Source organism: Accipiter gentilis, chromosome Z, assembly GCF_929443795.1.
Source record: "Accipiter gentilis chromosome Z, bAccGen1.1, whole genome shotgun sequence".
In the NCBI taxonomy this organism is placed as follows: domain Eukaryota; kingdom Metazoa; phylum Chordata; class Aves; order Accipitriformes; family Accipitridae; genus Astur; species Astur gentilis.
The window spans coordinates 22241890-22268931 of NC_064919.1; the positions used below are offsets into that span (position 1 = coordinate 22241890).

A 27042-nucleotide genomic window follows, 5' to 3' on the forward strand; every position below is an offset into this window, starting at 1 on the left:
TAGAACAAAAAAAGCTAAAGGTTAGTCAAACAGAATTTTGATGATCCATAAGAATTAATTTACTGCAGCAGCTTATATTACTGCCTGTTTAGCTCTATTTTTAGGTGTTGAGATCTTAGGTACGTGGATTAAGTTACAGGATCCATAATGGCAGAAATTTGAAAGGACTGTGATCGAGATACCACAGTGAGAGCAATCATGCTAAATAAGCTTGACTGGCTCAAGTCATATGACAGTGGAAAAAAGACCAATATGTAGAACTGAATATGAGTTTAAAACATTGGATGGAAGGAAGAATCATATGATTATTTCTTCCACATGTGTGAAAAGAACAAAGATCTTAACAAATTGGAACAGTTGTTGTTAAGGGAAATCTGAACTGTAATACTGTTTTACTTGTAATAAACTTTTCAAGCCATAAGTTATGCCTGTGGGGTTTTTAAGTTCAAGTGCTTAATTTACTAGTATCTAGTAATTAAATATTTTATCATGGCATGGAGGAATAAGTTCATCAGAAACACTGCATAAATGAAATTGTGTAGTCTTCTGGAAACAGCTGTTGAAATCTCAGTGCAAAATGATGAATATTAAAATGAAATTTTACAGGGAATGAAATATCTTGTCAACTTTATGATAAAGTACTTCTTAAAAATGAAAAGCTTTGGAAAGTTAAGAGGCATGTATCTGGCAAGCTCTGTTATTTTGCTGTGTGTGCAGGAATTTTCACAGGATTCCATGAGGGCAATAATGCTGAGTCTGGGACTAAACACTGGAAGTACTTTTTCCTTCACTTGGAACAGCATTCATGCATGTACATTGCAAGGTGCATCACATTATAAAGTTGAAGCCACAGCATTCCTTTTCTACGTTATGTAACCAACATAGGGCATGGCATGTCTGTGTTGTTCTTAATGATTAAGAGTAGGAACACATTTTACATGTAGCAATTATCCACTTTCTTCACCACTGCTGTCTAACTGACTGTAATTCTTACCACCCCAAACAGATGCACTTTTTAAAAAAAATTCTGAGATGCGGAAGACATCTTTCCCTTTTGCCTTATGTTCTTCACCTAAATCCTAGAATTACAGGTTATTAAGTAATCTGTTGAGTTGAACTGAAGGCAAATTAATTGCCTTTTTTTTTTTTTTTTTAAGTCAGAAATCATAACTTACCTGGAAAAATATCCTACAGCTTTTGCATAAAAAGGAAGTCTCCACTTGTTGTTAGGTTACGACAGTCTGTTTAGAAAAGGTTGGAAAAGGCAATATTAGTCTTAGTGCGAATGCGTCCATTTCTGATTAAAGTTGCTAGAAAATTTGAGGATGGTTCTACAAAACAAATACGGAATCAGAGTAATGCAAGATTTGTTTTTGTCTATGCTTAGTTGCTTTGTAAGAGTGGAACGCTTTAAGTGTCTGACAGGATCCTTGAAGGCTAATTGGAATTAAGTACATGCTCACTCCTCTTCAATGAAACGGTCTTTCGCAGAGGGGAAACTTTTAATGCAAAACAGCACAAACCCCTCTGCATTGTCCCAAGACTGCATACTGTATGCTGCTAGAGAAGACCAGGTGAATTGCTAGAAGAAAGATGTTCTGTAAGTGAATCTGCACTCCACGTGGTAAGCGAGGAGCTATACATTTCTGTGAATGAATGAAAATGACGTTGCTGAGGTGTGCCTTATATACCAGCACACCACCAAATACTTAGCGTGAATACAGGACAATTATCAATGGGCTTAACTTACTAGACCACTGTTAACTGTCAGCAAAATCTTTCTTGGGATCTCTTTCTGGGATCTCTCTTGGGAGCAACAGCACAGATTGCCTGTGGAGGTTTTTTGGCAAAAGTAATTAAATGTCTACTGAGACTAGGAAATGTGCAGTTCGGGAAAAGTCGACGGAGCAAAGGACTTCTTAAAGACTCTTGCAGCTGTATGTTCTTTAGTTCTTTGTTCTGCAAAGGTGGTTCTGGAAAGATGCAAACTTTCCCTAAAAAATTATTTGGGTAAGCGATACTCAAGATCTGTCAGAAGCTCCAACGCTTATCCTTTGCATCCTCTCTCCTCCACATTTATAACGACTGTAAATCAAGCTGTTAATAAACTTCCAAAGCCATTTTTAAGTTCTCAAATGAAAAAAAGAATTCCTTTTACTTAAAATCTTAGACCCTCTGTGGCCTACAGGCTGCTCGCCCCTGATGGGACAACACGAAAAGGGCCTACAGATCTTTTCTTTTGCGCAAGCGTTGTCACAGAGTTGACCGTATCGTACCTGTAAGCCCACCGTTTGGCATTTACAGGGCAGCTCCGGCAGCCGTCGAGGGCGAGCGGGGTCGTGATTTCCCGGCACCCTACGCAGGCTCGCGGGGAGCGCAGAGGCCCGAGCGAAGGCAGCAGCCGCTACCCTCGCCCACCTCTAACGACAGTGCCCAGCGCGCGGCGGCACCCCGTCCAGGTGCGGGGACTAGACGGCGGGCAATAGCATTTTTGAGAAAGTACCGAATGCGAGCAGTCTGACCTCGGAGGGCCTTGGCGGCATTTTGGCGACCGGTGCCCCGCAGGGCATCAACGAGAGCTCTAAATTCCCGGCGGGCCGCGGCTGCGGTCTGCAGCTGACCCAGCCGCGCCCGGGCACGGGGCAACCTCTCGAAGCCAGCCCTTCCCGCTTCGAGGGGGGGCACCTTTGCCCCTACCACGGAGAGCGGTAAAGCGCATCAGCTCACCGAGGCTGAAGGCGAGGGAGGCGAGCCGCTGAGGCGGAGGGGCTCACCGCCGCCGCCTCCTCTGAACCGGATCTCCAAGTTTTCAGGGGAAGCAGCGCGGCCGGGGACCGGCAGTCGGCCAGGCGCCCGCCGGTGCCCAGCGCGCACCCAAGCGCCGTCCCCCCCAGCCGGACCCCTTCAGGGCGCTGCCGCCCGCCCGGCGCGGGGGGACCGTTACCCGCCCCGCCAGCGCCGGGGAGGCAGCGGCCGGCAACAGGACCCGCCGCCCGCGCCGCCGCTCGGCCCCGCCCCCTGGCGCTGCCCCGCCCAGCGCCCCCCTCATTGGCTACCTCCTCTGCCCACCAGCGAGCCCTGCCCCCTCCCGAGGCCTGGCCCTCGCTTCTCGTCTCCCGAGTGGCCGGCGGGCCCTGTCAATCTCTCGCGCGAAGAGTTAGAGGCGCCGGTCGCCCTCGCCTTGGCCCAGCGCTTCCCCCCTTTCCCCTCTCCGGGAGGCCTCGCCCACGCGCGCGCCCCCCCGTCGCATCCGGCCGGAGGCGCGGCCGGGCCGCCGCGGCTGCTGCTGCTGCTGCTGCTGCTGCTGCTGCTGCTGCTGCTGCTCCCCGCAGCGGCTCCCGCCGCCCCGCGAAGCCGGTAGGTAGCTGTCCCCGTCCGCCTTTCGGAGGGGCGCGGGTCGCGGCGGCCGCAGCCCCCCCTTCGGCCGAGGCCTCTAACCGGCTGCCTCCCCCCCTTCCTCCGGTAGCCCCGGGAAGGCAGAGCCTCCCCGCTACGTGCGGGCGCAGGCGGCGGTCGGAGCGGAGCAGAGCGGGTCGCCTGGGGCGGGGCGGGGGGGGTCGGGGAGAGCGTCTGTCGTGGGGCCGTTGCGGGTCCGCGCTGCGCTCCTCTCCTCCGGCTGGGAGGCGGGCGGGAGCGCGGGCCGTGGCGGGGCGAGGGGAGGCGAGGCGGACCCGCGGCTGGCGGTGGAAGGGCCCTCGCTGTCCTGTGGCTTCTCTGCTGGGTGGCGAAGGCGGTCGCGGGGAGGGCACCGGCTGCCCCCTCTGCTGAAGGAGCGTGGCTCGCGGCTCGTTCGGCTGCCTGACCGGTCGCCGGTTACAGACCGAGCAGGAGCTGCTGTTGTAGGAACAAGTGAGGAAGTTCGCTTTCCTGTTCTGTAGAAGCAGCAGGGTGCTGGAGTGCGTTTGTGCTGGCTTGGTTAGCAGATCAGAGGCAAACTGAGCCGCCGGTGCTTTTCAGTTATTTTAAAGTTAGTTAGTTTACTTGGTTATTTTAAAGTTATTTACAAACACACTCTGAATAGAGTGGTTTTAAGTTTGGTTCTTTAAAATGCCCAAGACTGATGTTTCAGGGGATTTGCTCTGAAACGTCTTCCAGCGCTTATTTTCAGGCTTCTCTTGTCGACTATTGCTGGTGAACCCTTAATGGGTGTTAAAGTGATGTCCTGTGTGCAAAAGGAGTTGGAATATAATGGAATATTTTTTTTTCCTTAATGCATTTTGTATGTAAGATCTTTTGCAAGTACATAAGCAGTTCTAAATATATACTGTGTAAAATTATCCTTTATTTTGCGTGTTCCTTAGTGTGTTAAGTGAAGCGCACTTAAGTGTATTAAGTGTTGCTACTTGAGTTATGACTGCTTGTAGGGATAAACAACTTCTCTGCACTATAGACTCACACCTTTTCTGGATGCTGATAAATGCCTAGCAGATGCATGTTATCCTGAGCTGCGCTGGGATGTTAAAATCCACAGTGCAAGTAACGCAATTTTCTCTTTTTAGAGAGTAAAGATGAGGCAGAGGTTTCACTGCTAACTCTGTTTTAGGAGATGTCTTCTACTGACCTCAACAAACTTTTGTCTTCATGTTTCAACAAGTGAAACAGTGTTTGCAATGGAAATAAGTGGTATGTTATTGTGCTGGCCTGAAATAGAGAAATTACCTGGCAAATGGCACACTAGCTCATCAGCTGAGAATGGCTTTCAGCTAATGAAATGCATGTTTTTGTCTTGCTACTGTACTTTTGAATCAAATAGATGCATTTGCTTATAACATGTAAACGAATTTCAGAATCTAGAATACTGGTTCTGGTACCATGATACATTGCGTTTTCTGTAGGCTTTCTTCCTGCATGATCAAGGTAAAGTATTCAAGGTTAGTTAGGAGATTCAACCAGTTTGTTTGGAAGACTTGCAGGCCCTGTCTTAATAACCCTTCTGAAGTTGTTCTTCCCTAACAACAACAACAAAAAAGTCACTGAACCTGCAAAAGAGTTTTTTCTTATCCAGTTTGCTTACGGACAATTAGCAAGACTGAATTTACTTCCTGTGGTAATTTTTCACTTCTTACTAGTCTCATAACTAGGTTAAATACATTTTTAAAGCTGATGCAGTGTATCAAAACTTAGTGTCCCAACTACATCCACAAAGTCTGTCCTATGAAAATAGGATTGCTTATGCTTCAGTAGTGACTATGCTAAGTTGTTCTGTGATTAGAAGAATCAGTTACATGTATTTGTAACATCGTCACTTTTGTCTTAGAATTTTAGTTTAGTATTAGGAAGTCTGCTGGTGTTTAAGATGAGTTAGTTTAGTTATGACTTTCAGACAACAATAAGTCAAATGTGAGGAATAGGAAAGTGGCAGTAGTTACCCAGCATCCTGTAATTACAAAACCAACTTTCTAAAGAACAAAGTACTGATCAGCTGCATTAACTATCTCTATCTAACTTTTCTTAATAAGTCATACCACCTAAACAGTTTTTTTCACTCTGTTGTTGTATTGGGTTTGTGTGGCAAGGTTTTGGTAGCCAGGGGGAGACTACAGTGGTGGCTTCTGTGAGAAGCTGCCAGAAGCTTCCCCTGTGTCCCACAGAGCCAATGCCAGCTGGCTCCAAGTCAGACCTGCCACCAGCCAAGGCCGAGCCCATCAGTGATATTGGTAGCACCTCTGGGATAACATATTTAAGAAGGGGGAAAAGCTGCTGTGCAACAAAAACTGCAGCCCGAGACAGGAGTGAGAACATGTGAGCAAAACAACCCTGCAGACCCCCAGGTCAGTGAAGAAGGAGAGGGAGGAGATGCTCCAGGCACCAGAGCAGAGATTCCCCTGCAGCCCGTGGTGAAGACCCTGGTGAGGCAGGCTGTCCCCCTGCAGCCCAGGGAGGTCCACGGTGGAGCAGATATCCACCTGCAGCCCAGGGAGGACCCCATGCCAGAGCAGGCTCCTGGCAGGACCTGTGGCCCCGTGGAGAGAGGAGCCCATGCAGGAGCAGATTTTCTGGCAGGACTCGTGACCCCGTGGAAGGGACCCACGCTGGAGCAGTTTGTGAAGAACTGCAGCCCATGGGAAGGGCTCATGTTGGAGAAGTTCCTGGACAACTGTCTCCCATGGGAGGCACCCCATGCCAGAGCATGGGAAGAGTGAGGAGTCCTCCCCCTGAGGAGGAAGGAACAGCAGAGACAGTGTGATGAACTGACGCCAACCCCCATTCCCTGTCCCCCTGTGCTGCTGGTGGGGAGGAGGTAGAGAATTCTGGACTACAGTTAAGCCTGGGAAGGAGGGAGGGGTGAGGGGAAGGTGTTTTAAGATTTGGGTTTATTTCTCATTATCCTGCTCTGGTTGGTTGGTAATAAATTGAGTTAATTTTCCCCAAGTTGAGTCTGTTTTGCCTGTGATGGTAATTGGTTGAGTGATCTCTCCTGTCCTTATCTTGACCCACAAGCCCTTTGTTATATTTTCTCTCCCCTGTCCAGCTGACGGGGGGGATTGATAGAAGGGCTTTGGTGGGCACCTGGTGGGTCAACGGGTCACAGTTGTAAACAAAAGATACAGCTACTTCTTGTTCCTTAGGTTTTCTTTTTATTGTTAACTGATTGTTTTGGAATGACATACACAAAAGTAATAATGTGATTAAAGGCACACACAAACCACAGGAAGAACAAAGTTGTAAAGGATTTTGGGGTGCTGCTTCTTCACAGTTTAAGCTCAGTGATTCAACTGAAAACTAATTGCAAGAGTTTTCAGTCAATCCTATGTACCCCACCCACAGTTGTATGAGCAAAAGAGTTGATATAGTGCTTACGGGAAGAGTGGGACAATGCTTTTCAGCAGCAGAGTATGGTTAGATGATCTTAAACTGATCATGATACCTGGGGCTTATTTAGCAATGAAAACTGCATGGTATGTTACCAATGAGCAACTGATGTAACCTGACAGAGTAGGCAAAAGCCCAAGAATTGTAACATGTTGTTTACTTTGCTTCTGGGGCTTGAACATTCTTTCAAAAGTGTTTTGAGACTTCTATACAATTATTTTCCCTGATCTATTACAAGAGAAAAAAGTAACTTTTATCTAATTGTTATATACTTTCAGGCAATCCTTAATTTGAGGTTTGGTGGGTTTTTTTGCTATGCAGGCATTTTAATGCTTCCTCAATGCTGCTGCAGAACCAGTGCAGTGAAATCAAGCCTGCTGCTGAGCTTGTTTTTCTGAGCGTAGTTCTGAGTAGCCTCCTAGACATTGTCACTGGGGTTCTAGGGATTTGTAGGCCACAGCTGAAATAGTTCAGTGAAGAAAAATGTGTGGTTTTAAGCAAAATAATTGCATAAATAAAAGCAGTCTAGTAAGAAAGTAGTTAAAAGCTAGGCTGATGGTCACAGATAAAGACAGTGACTGGAACGTCTGTCCCTCACGGCTTACCCCTTAGGTAAGCCACTTACAATTTAATGGCTCCCTTCAGCATAGGGAGAATGTAGAAGAGGAGACATTAGACACAAGTCTATGCTGTAGAATTGGTTTGAATTTTGGTTACTTAGAGAGCTTTTTGAAAGCAGTACTTTCAAAGGAAGTTCTGAAACTCTTGGTAAGTAGTACAGTACTCAGCTATGTTCAAAAAACACAGATGAATTTATCTTGATCAGATTTGGCTCACCTGTTACATTTAGTTCTAGTGTTTGATAGATATGTTCATTACCTTAAACGAGAGAGTAGGAGGATGCTTTCTAAGAAAAGGTGCAGAGAATATTTGTAAATATTAAATATGCAGCACTTTTCAGAATGTTACAAATGTGTTTACCAGCGTGTTCTCTTAGGATCTTTATTGAACTGCATTGTCCTTCATCTGTTGCATAGAGCATTTTTGTTTGAACGTGCTTTACTGTTGTTACCCCTATCTACTTTTCTCTCTCTTGTTTATTCCTTTATCTGGTGTTTTTTAGTATAGCTACATGTAAAAGGTCAGCATACGTTTTAGGAAAGTTTTTTAATACAAGATAGGTAATATCCACTTCTGGCTGTTCATAGAGGTGACTTATACAAAATAAGTCTACCCTGTAGGTAAGGAAAGATGACAATTTTTTTGCTATTTTTGTCTAGTATCCTATTGTTGCCTTGTGCAGTGGTGTTAGGAATGGGAGGAGACATTGATCAATCAGAACTGTCTTTGTGGAAATGTTTACTCAGATAACTGTAGGTCACAGAAGTTCATGACAGACACAGGTAAGACTTGCATACTTCAAGTAGGTTTACTACTTAATCTGACTTTGTGTAGAACATTAGTAATGTAATTACAACAGTGTTTTCCTATGTTTTATTATCTTCCCTGTAAGCTTACTAGCCTGTGTAACTTTTAACATACCAAGACTTTTTTAATAACTGTTTTACTTAACTAAAATCTGTTAGTAATTTAATGTCATTTTCCTAGAAAGGATTTTTTTCCATATTACATGGATGTAATTGCATTTGTGGGAATTTATACTCTTCATCAACCACATGTTTAAATTATGTTATTTTCGATTAAGACAGGATGTGGACTATAACAATGGAGGATAACGTCCTCTTCAGTAGTACAAAAATACAGAGCTGTTTTATGACAAGCGGGGCCTAGATTCCAGTTTAAAGTATGTGCGTTGTCACAATTTCTTGTAGTCTCTGTGTTTATTCACCGAGTACCTCTTGAGGTGCCGTGCTCTTCATTCAGTAAGCCATGTACAATAACAGAAAGTAGGTGGAACAGTTTCAAACAGAAGCATAGTTAATGGTGATGTTTGGTGGCAGTTAGCCTGTGGAGGTCATTAAAGAGCAAGGGGGTTTAAGAGGTGCACTAAACCTACTGTGAAACAGCAGTCACTGAAATTATATCACGGGCTGTTGGGAAGGTCGTCCTCTCTACTGTCAGGTATTTCTTTCTCTTCCCTGTTCCTGGCTATGCACTTTGGTACCTCCACTCTTGCTCTGTGTCTGTCTCTTGTATCCTCCACTGAGTTGATTCAGCTTCTGTTCAGTAGCAAATTATTGCTGAGTATGTGAACTTTCTACTAGGTTAGTGAATCTAATGGCATTATAGAGGTGTTTGAGTGCTGAGGCTGGTCTAAAGTAAGCAACAGGAGCAGCAGGTACCTGTGGCCAGATGCAGTAGGAGAAAACAGTAATCATGCTGACCCATTATATTATCTAATTGCATTTTTCAAAACAAAATTTCAGACTTAGGTTGTATTGTAGCCTTAAAACTTATTTTTAGTTCAGTTTGTTGTTGGGCTTCAAGTGTTAATTACCTAGTAAATGTTTATCTGTTACGTTCAGAAGGCTGCATGGGCTGTATTTTTGTAGAAAAATAGTGTTGTGCTTCAGAAGTATGGGTTTCTTGGCAATAACCTTTGTGATGCTAGGACTTGTGGTTTAGTCCAGGGTAGAACATACCTTTGCACCCTAGAAGAAAGTACTACTAAAAAATTGCGTTGTTACATATAGAAAAATCTCTTGGGTACCTTTCTGTATTTAAGGCACTACACATTTTCCATTTTGGGAAGAAGCAGCTTGCATTTCTATATGTAAAGACATGAAAGACTTTTCATGTTTCAACAGCTTTTTAATGTAATGATATAAAGCAATCTTACAAAGGTTCAGTGTGCTTTAGAGGAGTTCCACTAGCTTAAAATGAAGTACATAATTAATTTCAGATATTATTGATACTGTTGATGTCAGTGTAAATGTAGATAATGTCCATATAAATACAGGTATCTTAAATTCTGTAGTAATCTTGGGAAGATGAAGTAATATTGTAGAGATTGCAGTCAGGGACATGATTGCTCTAAGGGTCGTGGGAGACATGTTTCACTCTAACCTCGACGTTGTGCCTTGCAAACAGTGGCTTCTAAGAAGGTCAGTATAAAACATTCTTCCTTTCTCTTTCTGTGAAGATTGTCTCAAACAGCTACTTGCTCATTTCTTACAGTATTCCAGGAGCAGGTTGCTCAATATATCAGGTTATGAAAGTTTTTACTTCTAACATTTGCTGACAGTAGGCTGAGACATCTCTAAATCTGGAGAGATAATAAATGATGAAACTTGCATTTACAGGTAACAGGAAACAGGCAGAGAAGAATTTTACCAACAGATAACAGGAAGACAGAATGGCTAAATTTACTCTTAAGCTTTTGCCAGACTGAGAGATGAATGTCTTTGCCTTCCAGAAATGCTCTTTTAAGGTTTGCTTTTAATTTTTTGACTTTGAGCTCTAAGTAAAAACAGTTGATTATACTTGCAGTTTTCTTCTGGGGGAAAAAAAAAGTCTATTTTTTAAGCAAATAAGGTATTTTTGATCTGCAGTTCTCTCATCTGCCAATACAATTGTGGAACTTATTGGCCAGTTTTAACCAAGCTTAGATTTTTATGCCCCTGAAGATATGTTCCTATAAGCTTCATAAAAACCAATTTAGAGTAGATATTTGTTAACTATTCACAGTGAAGGAAGGACGTTATCTGTGCTGTCGTAGTAGCTTGAGAGCTGTTCAGCTTGCAACTTATAGTACTGGGCAAGCAACAGTACATCTCTCTTCTTCACTGAGTGAGAAGTGAAGTTAAAGAGTTTTACTGTGGGAAGAAACTAGGGGTTTTGCAAAAAAGAGAGCTCAGGTGTAATAGGGGGAGGCCTGGGAACACATGGATGATACCCAACAAGCTGCAGTTACTGCAGTGAGGCTCTGTGGGTGTTGAACACTAATCTGTAGAGAGCTAAGCTTAGCTAACGTTGCTTTTGAGGAATACTTTGCTTAGTCTGAATCTGGCTTAATCTCCCTAAGTAGTAAATTAAGCATTTACCACACAGTGCCCACATCAAGATACTGATGTTTTCTTATTTTAGCACATGATAATTTTGTTTTAAATTAAAATTAGTGTAGTTAGTTACCATCGGACCTTGGCAAAACTGATGTCAGTAGCATACAGGTTATTTTGTTCTGAGAACTTTTCATTTACACCAGATGATTTCATATTCAGTACTGTTTGGTTTTGTATAAAACTATACAGTTTTGTATAAACAAGGAGACTTGTTTTTTCCACTGAGTTTCATAGGAAGTCATTGGTTTAAGTATGTTTTATATTAGATGACTAATAATGAATTTAAGATCTTAACTGTGGCTTTTTTCTATAAATGTGTCACTACATATCTTATGTGTTCAGTACGAAGGTGGTAAGTGTGATTCTAATTGGTGTGGTGTCTGAGGCTTTTTTATCTATAACATTTTATTCCACATTAAACTTATAAAGCAAGAAGAATACTTCACGGAAGCCTTTTTGAGAATATAATTCTGTAGTTTCATTTTAGTAAAGACACTGTAGGTAGACATTGCAGTGAAAGCCATATGTGTGAGGGGAGAGTTGCAAGTATATCTGATAGTGAAGTACTTGGAATTCATTGCTGTAGAAGGTACCTATCTAACTTATGGAGACTATTAAAACAGCAGAATCATTTGATTGCCATGTAGTTTGTTATTGTCAGAAAACCCTGATGGATTCATGGCTGCAAAACTTAGTTTGGAGACATTTTCCTGTAGTGTGGGTTATCCCTTTCCTTATGTACAGAATTGGCAGAAACATCTATGATTAACATCTGTTGTAAGATTGTGTAATTTCAGTGGCAAAAACATTGTCAAATTAAGCCTGAAGTCTTACTACTAGTTTCTGACTCAAACAGAAATAGGAATAGTTTGGATTAAACCTCTTGGCTGATTTGGAAAATAAGCATAGGGAAAGACCTACCAATATGGGGGGTGTTAAAAAAACCAAACACAAAACCAAAACTAACAAAACAAAACAATGCTGATAATTTCTGGTACTGTTAAGTTAAAGCTTGTACCAGAGTTTTGGTAGGGTGGTTTATCAATCTCTTAATTGTTACTTAGTCAAGTTTTGCTGAGGTCTAAGGCTTTTGGAACCACCATTTATAACAGTGCAACAGAGATGACAGTTTGGAAGGAATTCTACAAAATTAAGTCCTGACCGTCTTTAAGTCTGGGCTGCATGAATGGAACAAAACTCTTCTAGAACCTGCTCTGTTATGTTGATGGTAGATTGCTGTACTGCCAGGCAGTGAAACTTAACACAAAGTGACTTTCCAGCTTGTGATTTCTGCCTTTTCTTTGCTTCTGCCTGGGAAAAGGAGGAAACATGTGACTTCAGCAGTGAGTGGGTGACTAGGTCTGTGATTTGGGCTTTGAACTGAGGGACAAAGGAGTATTTCCCACCTCTCAGATCCCAGTGCATGTATCCATACTGGCCATGTATGGAAGAGCACACTTTGAGCTGCAGTTCAGTACGGTTGTAGTTGGACTAAAGTAGAAAGAGAACTCTAGGAGGAAAAACCCCCAAGTAATTCAGAACAGTTGAGAGGGCAAGTGAATTTTGGTAAGGTCAGATTGAGGAAAGGCAGTGGTACTAAAATGTATTCTCAGTAGTTCTGTGTTGTCAAAGACTGTGAAACTTAAGTATGTGCCTCTGGAGGTCTGCCCTCATTAAAAAGTAATAATGTTCAATACTACTGGTAATAGATGACTGTCTTATGGGATCAAATCATGATCTGTCAGGCATGAGCATGTGATGTTGTATTTTCTAGGCTTGTTTTTCAGGAGTGTAGCACAGTAGTTAATGTCTGATGTGGTGCAGTTGCAAGTTGAAAAATTGCAGAGTTAAAATAATTTAACTTGAATTTGCCTCCCCTCTAAGTTCTTACAGTAGAATATGACCATGTAATTAAAGATAAGGGTGAAGAGGAATTGGTCTCTTGAGTTAAATAGACTTTTCATTTTGAAAACTGCTCTTCACACTCACTGTGGAATACTAAGAACTTACTGTGTACTTTATCCTATCCAAATTCTAACCTGAAAACAGAATTGGTGACTTTCAGACTCTTAGAAAATGTTTTTTCCACATAGCTGTGGAGTGTTTCACTATCATGCTTAATTTTGTCTTCAGACATAGTTATGGTGTTAGCTGAAATGTAATGCTATCCTTGCTTTGTTTTCTAGCTTTTAGATGTGTTCAACTTTACAGTTTCTTTAGCTTTAAGGTAATCGATACCTTTCAGTTGTTCTGCTGTAACAATTGAGTGCTGATGGTGCGATGCTTGATGTAGAAAATTGAAGCATCCATTATATAGCATTAGCTAGCTCAGCAATAGCTTTCCATCAGCTGTGGACAATATAGCCCATTTAAGTGTGTGTGTGTGGGGTGGTGTTGGACAAGTGAAAAAACAAATTACTAGAATGCTGCTTAACCATCAGTTACCTTCTTTCTCTGTTCTTTAGTAAGTAAAGTTTAGTATTGTCATTATTAGATTTTTTAAATTATTCCTTGCATTATACCACTGCTTTCTGAAAAATGACTTTCAACTGTTGCTCTAAAATGATGATTATATGGTCCTGCAAGAAGGATGAATGCACAAAAATTTTAACCAAGTAAATGCATTCACTTGAATGCAATCCTAAAGTGAAGCTGGTGGGATTTTGTGATGAAAGCCTATAATGAAGTGTGGTTTGTGGCTTAGGGCCAAACTTTTCTTCTAGGTCAGTGAGGAAAATATAAATGTTTATGCACTGAACAGAAAATAGCAGTCTTAAGTTGATGTTCATTTTAAGTTTACAGAGGTGAAGAGATTGCTTGGGGATCTTAATTGTTATGTAGTTAGTCTAGTCTGTCATTTGGGGAAAAACTGTATTGAGTTAGGGTGACCTAACTGTACTGTACATGTCTTTCTGATTTGACAGTATTTTCACAACTTGGTAGTAGAGGAAGCTGCATTATTGTTGGCTATATAGTCTTTCGAGCGACAGAATTAAATGTACAGGTCAGATACTGAATTTTGGATATTGATAGCCCTCAGATTTCATGTGACTGCAAACCTTGGTACAAGAAACATTATGGTAGCTTAACTAGAATGGACCTTTTAAACAAGCTTCAATAAATATGAGGAGTATTTTTGGTTAGTTTTTGTACGGAGAAAGATTTAATTTAATGTGTTAATAAATCTGTTTTTCTGTTAGATATTGCATATTAAAGAGGGATTATACGTGGCCATATGTGGTTTGCTGATGAACTTTCCCTAGGGAAATAGCTATATACGTGCAAATTGAAAAGCTTATTCTAGAATCTTGAACTAATTATGTTCACTGAAAATAATGTGTGGTAGCTGATACTGTAAGAGGGAAATGGAATTTTGGATTTTTGTATGTGTGTGTATGTATATATACATACACGTATGTACAAACACACACCCCTTGACAGGAAAATCTGACTTTTTAGAAGGCTTGGCTTTGTAAATTTTTATTCATGAGAAAGCTACTTGGGCTTACCTTGATATTTTCAATTATGTTATGCTTATTTGAGTGAATCTTGTTCATATGTGTTTGTGGACTGAGACTGTGTATGTAGACTTGGGTTCAATTGCATAAAATTTGATGTATGGGGAGAATCTTACAAATCTATAGAAGTAAACAAATAGGTTTTTTAAAAATTCATTTTCAGGAATGCTGATAACCTAATTTGCATGCCAAAATTCATAATTTCTGTTCTTGTTTTGCTTTGTAAAACTGTTCTGTTAATCTAGAATGGCTTGTTATTACAGAACGAAGAAGCAGAAAAAGACTGGTTGCTGCCTGAACAGTACAGTTGTCTGAGGTAGTCATAGAAAATGAACAGAAGAACCTGTGGAAGACTAAGTAAAAAAAAGACAGAAGTGGTAATGTAGAAGGTTCTTGAGATACAAACATGGCATTGTTGGAAGTCCTGGGTAATGCAAACAGAATTTTAAGTGCACTTGTGATCTGTTAGTTGCCTTGGAGTGCTGAAGAGCACAAATCAAACTAGAAATGTTTTGAGGCTGTGTATACTGAGAAACAAACTGCACAGCTGAGCTCCTGCATCATCTAAGGAGATTTCATTTGCCTTTGAAATTAGGGTATTATGTTTGCTTTCTTAAGTAAACACGTGTATCTTCTGAAGTGTGAACAGTTTGATCTGCATGTGATCAAGAAGTAGCAGTTGCTTTGCTCATTTTCCTTCTTTGCTGTTGAAACTCTAGGAAGGATTTCTAACTCATTAATATATTGCATGCTTGGTAGAATAAATGTAGTAAATATAGGATCTGGCCTTCAGTATTCCGAAAGGCAAGCTGGCTGGGAAAGAGTGTGAACAGTGTTTTTTGATGGCTCGAACGTGAATGCTGCTGAAGATGTGATTTAGGTGCATCATCACCTCTTGTGTGTTCCATATGTTTCTCATCTCGTTGATATAGAGACACCAGTCCTCTTATGTGAAATGGAAAAAGTTCATCCTTGCTTCTTGGATTAGTTCACATCTGCTGCAAAATATTATTGGTTTTGGCGGGGGGGAGAAGGGTGTTGCTCCATAGGATTTATATGTTTCTTTTATGGTGCTTCCAAGGTAGTTTACCTGACTGAAGTCAGGAAGATAAATACATAAGAAATGGGAGAATAAAAGAGTCTTAGATGAATCAACTAACATATGGCAGTACGATGTACCTTGAGGTGTGCTAGAAGTGGTAGAAAGGAAAGAGCAGATAATGCCAAGCTGTATTTTGGATTTTTTATGTTAAAAGATCTAAAAAACTAGAAAATTAGGCTGTGTTAGACTTGCAAAGCTTAGACTGAAATTGCCTATGTATATCAAGTGGATTATATTGTGAACAAAATGAGTTACTGATGAATAAGTTTTCATTATGTTGAGGTTACATTTATTGAGAACACCCAAGAAATGTAAAAAGATACAGTAATGAGCAATTTCAATACAGCTTATTGATAGCTGGAGACAGAAACTTGTGAGGAGGAATTTGTTTGGAAATGGTTTTTTTTTGGTTTTCAAAGCTTGTGTCATGAGTATGTAGCATCTGTGGTAGTTCAATGTTCAGCACTCATTTTGTTTCTAGTTTTGACAGATGCTAATGACTTTGCTTTTTTTCTGCTTCTGAAATCTGGAAAATGATGAAATAATATTCTTAAGTCAAAATCAGGTAGGTTGTGTTTGAGGTATGCAATGAACCTTTTAACATCTGTTATTTTGGAGTTTATAGATGAAAATATTTTTCTTTTCAGGCTCAAATTAGCAATAAAAGGAAACAGCCATCAAAGTGGTGTGATACTAATATTATAAGCATCTATTTGTACAAAAAATAACGCTATAGGCAAATTAATTTATACTATGAATTGTTGGAATAGCAGCTCTACTTTTTGGGGTCACATGAAGGTCATGTGAAGGTTTGAATTTCTCTAATTGGACTACAATGAAAATAATTACATATTTAATTATTAAAGAGTGGTTTTATTTTTAAGTAAACAATGAATCTTACAAAATCATATATAAGTTTAGAGACATTTTCCAATTCAAATTCTATCCCAAGAGGTTTTTGAGGTTAGAAACTGCTGTCCTAAACTTTCAAGGGCTCTTCAGTTGTGAACCTTTTTGCTGTGGATTTGAAGTATCACAGGTGTCCTCTGTTGCTTGGGGACATGTAGATAAAAGTGAATGAAAATGATGCAGTCTAGAGCTAGGCTAGAAAGAGCAGCTTTATCTTTCCATAAGGCACACAAACAATACCAGAAATAGTTGATTAGGTATTTGAATTGTGTATTTACTACCTCACAATGAAGGTCTCATTCTGAGCTTGATTTCAGATTTGTAGTATGAATTGCAGTTTTTCTACTGTTACTTATAAAGTTTTGCTGAATAAAATTCTATGTTACTCTATCTGTGGTTGAAATGTATTTGTACCATTCAGATGAATATTAGAAATCGGATGTGACTGTTCTCTCTCTGAAATAAGGGCTACTTAGTAGGTGAATTATTTCATAAAAACTATGTGTAATGTTAGAGGAAGGCTCTTGGAAATCTGTGGCAGAGGCACTAGAAACTTTCTCTGCACTCTTCTAGAAGGTGTGAGGAAAAGCTTTGCTGCTAGATTAATGTCAGTGCCAAAAACATGAGACCTTGGGAGTAGAAGTATGTGAACAAAGAAACTTGAGGGGTGAGAAAATCCGAAGGTGTATGAAAATTGTAGGAGCCTGGGTGAATTTTTAAATGCTTTGTGCCTAAACCAGAGGTGTTTCTTCACCATCCTTCCTTCTATTTCATGGAATCTTTTCTTTTCCTCCCAGCACTTGTGCTACTGTATGCTTTTCCTAAAACCAGAGAAAAATGTTAGTATACTGATACTAGTAGCGATACAAATCTTGTAATTAAACTCTGAGAGGAAATGTGTATGATATGTAAGGCAACAGTTATGGTTGCATGTTTCATTTAACTTTGTCACTTCCGGACAATGGAATGTTTTATTTAGCAGCTTTCTTGTTCTTTTAATAGGTTTATTTAAGAGTAAATCTGGAACATGAAAAAGGAATGAAGTAGCTAGTAAGTTTTTATTTTAAAGTTAAAATGACTTGTGCATTTGAATGTGAACATTGTTATGACATGCACCTTGGAATATGTAAACTTGCATGTAATTACAGTGGTGCTGCTGCTGCAGGCTTAGCCATTTGAGAGTTGTATGAATAAAGAAGGTGCTTAAATGAGTTAGTCTTTTACCCTGCCTTATAGAAGGTCCTAGAAAGTCTTTATTGCTGCAGAGCAGGGTTCTTATTATGTGGCATATAGTCTTTGGTAGTGTTAATTGGGACCTTTTCAAATGACATTTAGAGAGGTGCGTAGATATGCATCCCTGTAATCTAAGGATGTCTAAAATGTTTTCTAGGTGTCACTTCTTACTGTGTGCTGATCCCTGTATTAGAAATTGAATTTTAGCAGCCTGCCGCTTTCAGGCAATAACTTGACCCTAAAGCAAACTTTGGATGGGATGTTCTTATGTAAGTGTGGCTGTGCAAGAAATTGAGTACTTGCGTGATAATAAAACTCAACAGTGCTTTAAAATGGCCAGCCCAACTGGGGCTTTGAGATTTTTTCCAGTAGATGTAAAAGAAATTGTGTTTGAGTGGGTATGTATGATCTTTGGTAGTGGTGCAACATAAAGAACTGGCAGTTGTTTCTAGGGCAATAAAGGAGAACTTTAATACAAATATGATTAGAATATTTGATCAAATTTTTGTGGCCTTGTGTAATTACACTTTTTTCTTATAGCTGGTGTTGCACTGCTCTATTAGGTTTTGAATACTGAATCAAGGAGGAAAAAATTAAAAGGATTTAAAGGAAAACTTCTCCAATGTAGGTTTAGGTAAAGATTGTTTTGCTTCACAGATTTTCTGTAGCAGCATATGTTTGCTTAATATATAATGTGTTCTTTTGGGTGATGTGTGAACTTGGAACTCCAATAGCAGCAAAGCTGTTGAATATACTGAGTGTATAATGGAGCAGAAGACAAAATAGTGCCTGACTATGTGTTGTGGTTTCAAGCCCAGCCAGCAGCTAAGCATGACACAGCCACTCACTCACTTCCCCACCCAGTGGGATGGGGGAGAGAATTGGGAGGGGAGAGAAGCAAAACTCATGGGTTGAGATAAGAACAGTTTAATAGAAAGGAAGAAAATTATAGTAACAACAATAATAAAATGACAATAATAATGATAAAAGAATTGGAATATACAAAACAAGTGATTCACAATGCAGTTGCTCACCACTCACTGACCCATACCCATTTAGCTCCTGAGCAGTGATTCTTCCCCACCCCCAGCTAACTCCCCCCAGTTGATATACTGGGCATGATGTCACATGGTATGGAATATACCTTTTGGCCAGTTTGGGTCAGCGGTCCTGGCTGTGTCCCCTCCCAGCTTATTGTGCCCCTCCAACCTTTGTGCTGGCTGGGCATGAGGAGCTGAAACATCTTTGACTTAGTCTAAACACTACTTAGCAACAACTGAAGACATCAGTGTGTTATCAACATTCTTCTCATACTAAATCCAGAACATAACACTATACCAGCTACTAGAAAGACCATTAACTCTATCCCAGGTGAAACCAGGACAATATGTTTTCCTAACTCGCCCATTTATTCACTGTGTATATACTACAGTGTTTTTCTTCAGTGCCTTTAAACGGTTTTTTTTAAGATGTTTAGGCAAATATTCTTTTAAGTATAAATTGTTCAGAGATCATAATCTATTTGTTAGAGGAAAAAAATACTGAAGTTTTCCCACAGTGAATTCATTTGGAAGTGAGATATTTGCTTAAGTTTAATTTCTGTATATCTAGTTCTGTATGTGTTCTTAGGGACTTTTCAGTGTTCTGAGTTCTTCAGGATTATACAACTGCACAATATGAATTTAAGTAAAAAATTTCAAGCATAGTGGTGAATTGAAGGATCATTTTTGTTTACACACCTGCATAGTTTCATTAAAACTCATTCAATGGCTCTCTGTGTAGAATTCTGTGCAACCGAGAGTGACAAACAAACTTTGCAAACAGGCTGGATTTTACTAGTTGGAATCTCCTTGTCTATTAAGTAAGCAAGCTTTGTGTGCAAATCACGAATGTGTAAAACATTCTGTAGACTAAAGATGTCCCTTCAAGGAAATAGTTGTCTGTCTGTCCTCTTCAAATATCACAAAATTGCTCATCTAACGTTTTAGACAGTAGAGGTCTTTAGGGAGTGGTCCCTTTAGTCCTTGCCTTGGCTTTGCTGAAGAAGTATTTAATCACCTATTTGGTTAATTTGACTCTTTACATTTTGTATTAAATCATGTGTTGACACAGACCAGTAGCCTGGCTGTCTTTTGCCATTGATTTTAATTTATGTTTCTAAAACTGAGCCCAAGATTCCTTTTACTTTTTTGCAGGTGTTAGGCGTATGACTGCTGTCAGTTAACTGACACATGTATCTGACTATTGTCTTCACTTTTCTTGCTTGTCTTCACTCCTCTCCTTGCTTTTCAGGCAGTCCTTCTACAGTGTTTGGGAATGTCTGTTAAATTCCATCAAATAGATAAAACCTCTTAGCTGATGTTAGTTTTGCATCTCAGTTACTCTGACTGCTTCCTTACAGGTTTTCCAGTCTTGCTTTACCTTTTATCCTCAATCTATATGGATTGTAGATGTAATTTCTAATTAAGATCTTGCTTTGTTAACTTGGCTTCGGTGGTATGTTTGCTATTATACTGATATTTAATCATGTATTTTTTGAGCAAGCAGCTTATTTAAATTCTAACAATATTCCCTGATGTCTGTCTGAAGCTTATGGGTCAAGTGTGCTCATTTATGTAGACAGAGATGAAAATCATCACTGACTATTAACCAAATAAACATAGCCACAAGACTATAGTAATACCATCTCAAAACAAAATCCCAGTTTGCAATGAAGAAATATCTGAGGACAACTGCATTTGTTGGGTCTATAAAGAATTAACTATTTCTGCTAGTACTGGCTTTAACACATTTGATTTCATTGATTTAAGAATTCAAAGGCAAAATTTCTTAGCTTGAATTCACCAACACATTGGTGTGGCTAAACTGCTAACTCTGGAACTACAGTAGCTATTCGCAGCTCAGGAGGATTTGGTCAGTTGTCTGCTCCATTAAATGAACATGCTATAATTCATCTACATGCATTATTACTTCCAAATTTCTGTGCACTTGAACTCATAACTTCAGTAATGTTCTTTCTGCATTACAATAGTGTATTGGGTCTGGCTGAGACTGTGAGTGGTATAGCCATTGTAAACACAGAGAAGGTCAAACAGCCATCTCCCCTGCCTGTCCTCTCGGAAGATCCCTTCATTGTGGGCTTGCTGCGAGTTGAAGAGCAGCAGGTGCCAATGGCTACCAGGATGGTGCACCAGTGGCAATATTGCACAAACCGAGACTCCCTGGCTCATGAGCTGGTTCATGAACTGGAGAGCCAAGGAGTCATCAGCAAGACTCATTCACCTTTTAATAGTCCTATATGGCCAGTGCAGAAGTCTGATGGAGGCTGGAGGTTAACAGTAGATTATCGCTGCCTGAATGAAGTGACACCACCACTGAATGCTGCTGTACCAGACATGTTAGAGCTCCAGTATGAACTGGCGTCAAAGGCAGCCACATGGTATGCAACAATTGATATTACCAATGAGTTTTTCTCCATTCCTTTGGCAGCAGAGTGCAGGCCATGGTTTGCTTTCATGTGGAAAAATTGTCCAATTTCAGAGATGAAAATTAAACAAAATCAAGCTGTGAAATGAGGATGAGGACAACACATTTGTCAGGCAGACTGCATGTGAGGAGAATATAGCCCATATAACTAGCGCGTAGCAAGAAAAGGATTGTGCAAATAATTTAGAATGCTTACACTGTATGTGTTGTTTTTTCACTTTAGATGGTGCACACTTTTGAATGGTGTCTGGCTTCTGAGCCCTATGAATTATGTCCAGTCTTTGAAAAAAATCTGCTGGATCTTCCTTAACAATCTAGGAAAACTAATGCAATTCACATAACTTGTAATTTACTTGCATTCTGTATCAGAAGTCTTTGCATGCCCGAGTAACTGCAAATACTGCATATATACATCTTTGCCATTTAGTTCTTTTCCTCTAGAATGTGAGGATTACAGTGAAGAAAAGATATTGCCATCAACAGTATAACTCTGTCATAGGTAAGTACAGTGTAAATAAAACCATGAATGCCTTTTGTATTTCTAAGGTAAATACTTCATAAAATGTTGTATAGGAACATCAATATGAAGAAAGTCTCAAGTGATCTCCTTATTTCAAATCGGCTGCAGATTATTTTATTAGGAAATGTTGTAAGAGAACACTTGCGTCCTGGAGAAACTGTGACAGGAATGCTTGTGTCTTCCTTCTGACATGCAGTGTGTGAAAAATGTATGGGGCTTCCAATGTTTGTTTAGCCAGAAACTGATAAAAGGTGCTAATTTCAGTTTATATAAAAATTATACCTGTAATGTAACTGGAATATCTTTTGGTTCAACAGCAGAAGAGGGAAGGGCCTAAGTTACCATATAATAGATTTGTCCATGCAATAGATGCATTTCTGGAAACTGAAATTTGTGTTGTTAATAATGTATTTGGCTGCATGCATTGTTGCCTTAAATTTCAGTAAAACACTCAGTAAAGCATTACTTAAACTTTATGAGAAAATATTTTTTAGGAAGGAGTTCAGTAATCAGTTTATTTACTATTTATTTTATTGGGTTTTATTAGTTTTTTTCATGCATTGTGATTTGCTCTCAAAATGCTAGTACCGTTTGCGAAACTAATCTACTTGATAAGCTTCAGTATTTATCTTTATCCCTTGAATCTGTTGTAACTTACCTTTTCTATTGCTGCATTCCCAGTTTTTAAAATGACATTTGGCAAACAGGTTGTGGTGGGTCTGTGTGCAGACACAAAAGTTTCAGAAGCAGTGGTTTCTTAAATTGAAAAGTGCGTGGTACGCTATTTCTCCTGGAAGCACTTGCTGCTTTAAAAAAGCAGTTACTCACATGTAGTGGTTGGAATTTCACAAATTTGTAAGACATGAGTGTTGCTCTTGTAAATGTACTACATGTCTGTGCCTGGGTGCTGCAGGGGCGTCTGTGAGGCTTGGCTTGGGCTGCCGTGTGCCAGACACCGTGGGGGACAGCTAAGCCGGGCAGTGAAGGTGGTGGTGCCTGTGGGAAAACATATTGAGAAAAGGTAAGAAAAGCTGTGCAACAGCTGTGAGAGAAACAGCCCTGCAGACACCAAGGTTGGTGAAGGAGAGGGAAGAGGTGCTTCAGGCACCAAAGCAGAGATTACCCTGAAGCCAATGGCGAAGACTCTGGTGGTGCAATTTGTCCCCCTGCAGCCAGTGAAGAACCACAGTGGAGCAGATATGTACTTGCAGCCCATGGAGGACCCCACACCGGAACAGGTGGACATGTCCTGAAGGAAGTTGCAGCTTGTGGAGAGCCCATGCCAGAGCCAGCTGCTGGCAGGAGCTGTGGCCCATGGAGAAGAGCCCACACTGGAGCAGGTTTGCTGGCAGAACTTGTGCCCCATGGGGGACCCATGCTGGAACAGTCTGTTCCTGAAGGACTGCACCCTGTGGTGAAGACCCACGCTGGAGCAGTTCTTGAAGGACTGTCTCCTGTGGATGGGACCCCACGCTGGAGCAGGGAAACAGTATGAGAAGGCAGGAGCAGCAGAGAGTAGCTGTAATGGACTGACCACAACCTCCATTCCTCATCCCCCTGTGCCACTCCGCAGAGGGGAGGAGGTAGAGGATTGGGAAGTGAAGGATTGAAGTTGAGCCTGGGAAGAAGGGAGGTGGGGGAAAGATGTTTTTTGCTTCGTCTTTGTTTCTCACCATCTTACTCTTAGTGGTGACAAATTAAATCAATCTTGCGCAAGTCAAGTCTCTTTTCCCATGACTCTAACTGGTAAGTGATCTCCCTGTCTTGGTGTTGACCCATGAGCTTTTTCATCCTATTTTCTTCCCACTGCCCTTTTGAGGAGGGGGAGTGAGAGAGTAGCTGGGTGGGCACCTCAGAGAAGATTAAAAAAAAAAGGCAAAGAGAGATTTCCCATATATGAGCTCAGTTTTTGAAGCTAATGAAAACTTCTGTAATTTGAGTTTGAGTGAAGGCTGGAATTAAAAAACATTGGCAATAGTTTCTTTGACAGGATTCTGTTTCAAATAGGCTGTTTCAGTTAATACATTAACTTATAAATGGTTTAAAAGAGCATCTGATTTGATATTTTTATAAATGTGCAGTATATAGTAAGACATTTTCAGTGTCTGAGGCTGTGTATTGAGTAATCAGGAAAATGTTCTCTTGATGAGCACTTGTTAAGGGAGAAGCTGCTGCCTGAGCATTCACACACCAATCAAGGAGTCGCGCACACACACCACCTGAGACTTTAACTGCTAGGACAGGGCTCCCTTCTCAGTGGGCAACTCCAGTGAGCTGACGGATGCTTCTCCTGACCCCGCCCCCCCCGCTTCTTCCCTCATGCTCAACCTTAGGTTCTCTGAATAAGAATCTCTGATCAAGACCTCCAAAATAGAATAAATTTTGCTTTTTATCTATGTTGCACAAATTTAGACAGTTCAAGCTGGGTGCTTCCAAAGAGGGACCCCAAACACTAAAATGCCTGGGCAATTACAGTCTTACATTCTAAATTCCTGCCCCTCACACCATAGTCTGGTCCAATAGTAATATTTGGGTGTGGGATTGTCTATTCTCTCACTGGGTCCTTTTTCTCACCTCTAGGTGTGTTCTTTCTCTTTCCTGGTTTTTAGGGTAGTGGTTGCTATGTCTCCTTTTCCTGGCTCAAACTGGCTGTGGAGTTTTCTGAATCTTCTTATTCCTCCAATAGGACAATAGGTCAATATTAAGCAAAAACATTAACTAAGTTATGAGTTCTGCTTTATCATGAATGACTACTTTTAAGTGGCTAAACAAAGTCCTTAAAGGCCTCCAAAATATATTAATAACCTCTGTAATTTATATACATTCCTGTGCTATTATAGCCTCACAATCTTATCCCATTATTGCCATGTGCTGTTTACATTTCATTAGAGTGTGGTCTGCATGCTCAGGTAGCTCAGCTTTGCCACCTTCCACAACAAGCTGTAGTATTAGTATAAACTGACTTGAGGAAGTCCAATGCCATTAGTGCCTAATAAACTGGTATCTAAAATTAATTAGAATTAAATTTTGGAAAAAGGTATTTGGGTGTGGAGATAGGATATTTTTAAAATCAAGATTCCAAGCATAGTGGAAGTCTTCATCTCTGGTAACTTAATACTTTTAAGGGGTGGGCTTAGTTATGATTTGGAAAATCCAAATTAAAGATACTCCTGTGATTAAAGATGAGTGTCATGGTTTAAGCCCAGCCAGCAACAAAGTACCACAAAGCTACTTACTCAGTCCTCCCCCCGGTGGGATGGGGAGGAGAAAAATGTAACAAAAGTGGGTCTAGACAATGACAGAGAGGGATCATGCACCAGTTATGGTCGTGGGCAAAAACCAGACTTGTCTTGGGGAGAAAACCATCATTTTAATTTGTTGTCAATCACATGAAAACAGGATAATGACAAGTAAAACCAAACCTTGGATCACCTTACCCCCACCTCTCCCTCCTTCCCAGCTTAGCTCCATTCCTGATTTCTCCACCTTCTACCCCCCAGCAGCACAGGGGAATGGGGGTTGGGGTCAGTTCATCACATGTCTCTGCTGTTCCTTCTTCCCCAGGGGGAGGACTCCTCACTCGGCCCCTGCTGCAGCGTGGGGTCCCTCCCATGGACTGCAGTACTTTATGAGCTGTTCCAGCATGGGTCCTGTGCACAGGCTGCAGTCCTTCAGGCACAGGCTGCTCCAGCATGGGCTTTCCCATGGAGTCATGGCCATCTTCGGGGGCATCCACCTTGCCCCAGTGTGGGCTCCTCCCCGGGCTGCAGGCAGGCATCTGCTCCCCCGCTCCCCTCCGTGGGCTGGGGGGGACAGCCTGCTGGCTCACCACAGGCTGCAGGGGCATCCCCTCCTCTGGTGCACCTCCTCCCCTCTTTCACTGACCTCCGTATCTGCACAGGGGTTTCTCTCACATTCCAATCTCCTCCCCCGCTGCAGGTTTTTTCCCCCCTTCTTAAACCTGTTCTCCCAGAGGCGCTACCACAATTGCTGATGGGCTCAGCCTTGGCCAGAGGTAGGTCTGACTTGGAGCCGGGGAAGCTTTGAGCAGCCTCTCACAGGAGCCATCCCTGCAACCCCTCCCCCAATACCAAAACCCCACCACACAAACCCAAAACAATAGGTTAAAAAAATGTATTGTGCAAAATAACTTTTTTAGTGGTAAAGCTTCAGTGTCTTGTTAACTACTAGGCTTCAACTGGACAAGCATGCATGCAGAGCAGCTACTGTGCTTTGCATAAATACTAATTAATCTGTCTTTGAGCTCCCAGCTTGGTTCCTCTGGTACGGTTTTATTGCTACATGAGCTGAAACAGTGTGATATTGGAAGCTTTTCTGGTGATGATGGACTTTGGCTCACAGCTGCTTTCTTAGAGATCACTGTTGCCTTACAGCTGCTACTAAATTTATGGTGCCCTTTGTTCTGATGTTGCCTGTTTGCTATTCCATGTTCCTGATGCATCACGACTTAATTCTCAGCATCCTCAGAACCCAGCCTGTTATAGCTAAGTTTTCTGCTCAGTTAGCAAGGCTTCATGGTGTGCTCAGGTCATAGTTAAATACAAAGACAAAATGGGGAAAACTGAAATAGATGACAAAACTAGAACTGTTTTATTCTTCTGAAATTATAGAATCATAGAATCATTAAGGTTGGAAAAAACCCTTAAGATTGAGTCCAACCATCAAATGTGCCCACTAAACCATATTCTGGAGTGCCTTGTCTATGCGCTTTTTGAATACCTCCAGGGATGGTGACTCAACCACTTCCCTGGGCGGGCTTTTCCAGTATCTGACAACCCTTCCAGTAAAGAAATTTTTCCTAATACCCAATCTAAACCTCCCCTGGTGCAACTTGAGGCCATTTCCTCTCATCCTATCTGCAGCCACCTGACAGAAGAGACCAGCACCCACCTCACTACAACCCCCTTTCAGGTAGTTGTAGAGAGCGATAAGGTCTCCCCTCAGCCTCCTCTTTTCTCCAGGCTAAACAATCCAAGTTCCCTCAGCTGCTCCTCACAGGACTTGTGCTCCAGGCCCTTCACCAGCTTCGTTGTCCTTCTCTGGACACGCTCCAGCACCTCAGTGTCTTTCCTGGAGTGAGGGGCCCAAAACTGAACACAGCACTCGAGATGCGGCCTCACCAGTGTCTAGTACAGGGGGGGCAATCACTGCCCTGCTCCTGCTGGCCACACTATTTCTGATGCAGGCCAGGATGCCATTGGCCTTCTTGGCCACCTGGGCACACTGCTGGCTCATATTCAGCCGGCTGTCAACCAGCACCCCAGGTCTTTCTCTGCCGGGCAGCTTTCCAGCCACTCTTCCCCAAGCCTGTAGCGCTGCATGGGGTTGTCGTGACCAAAGTGTAGGATCCAGCACTTGGCCTTGTTGAACCTCATATAGTTGGCCTTTGCCCATGGATCCAGCCTGTCCAGATGCCTC

At 41.4% G+C, this 27042-nt stretch overlaps 1 protein-coding gene across 5 annotated transcripts in view; it reads left to right on the plus strand.

Moving 5' to 3' along the window:
- Positions 1–3270: 3270 nt before the first annotated feature.
- The window catches only part of CSNK1G3 (casein kinase 1 gamma 3), an 87356-nt gene continuing 63584 nt past the window's right edge, over positions 3271–27042 (plus strand). For all 5 annotated transcript variants that reach the window (XM_049794859.1, XM_049794860.1, XM_049794861.1 and 2 more), the window contains exon 1: positions 3271–3357. The gene's annotated coding sequence lies outside the window, so the exon portion shown is untranslated. The remainder of the gene's footprint in view (positions 3358–27042) is intronic.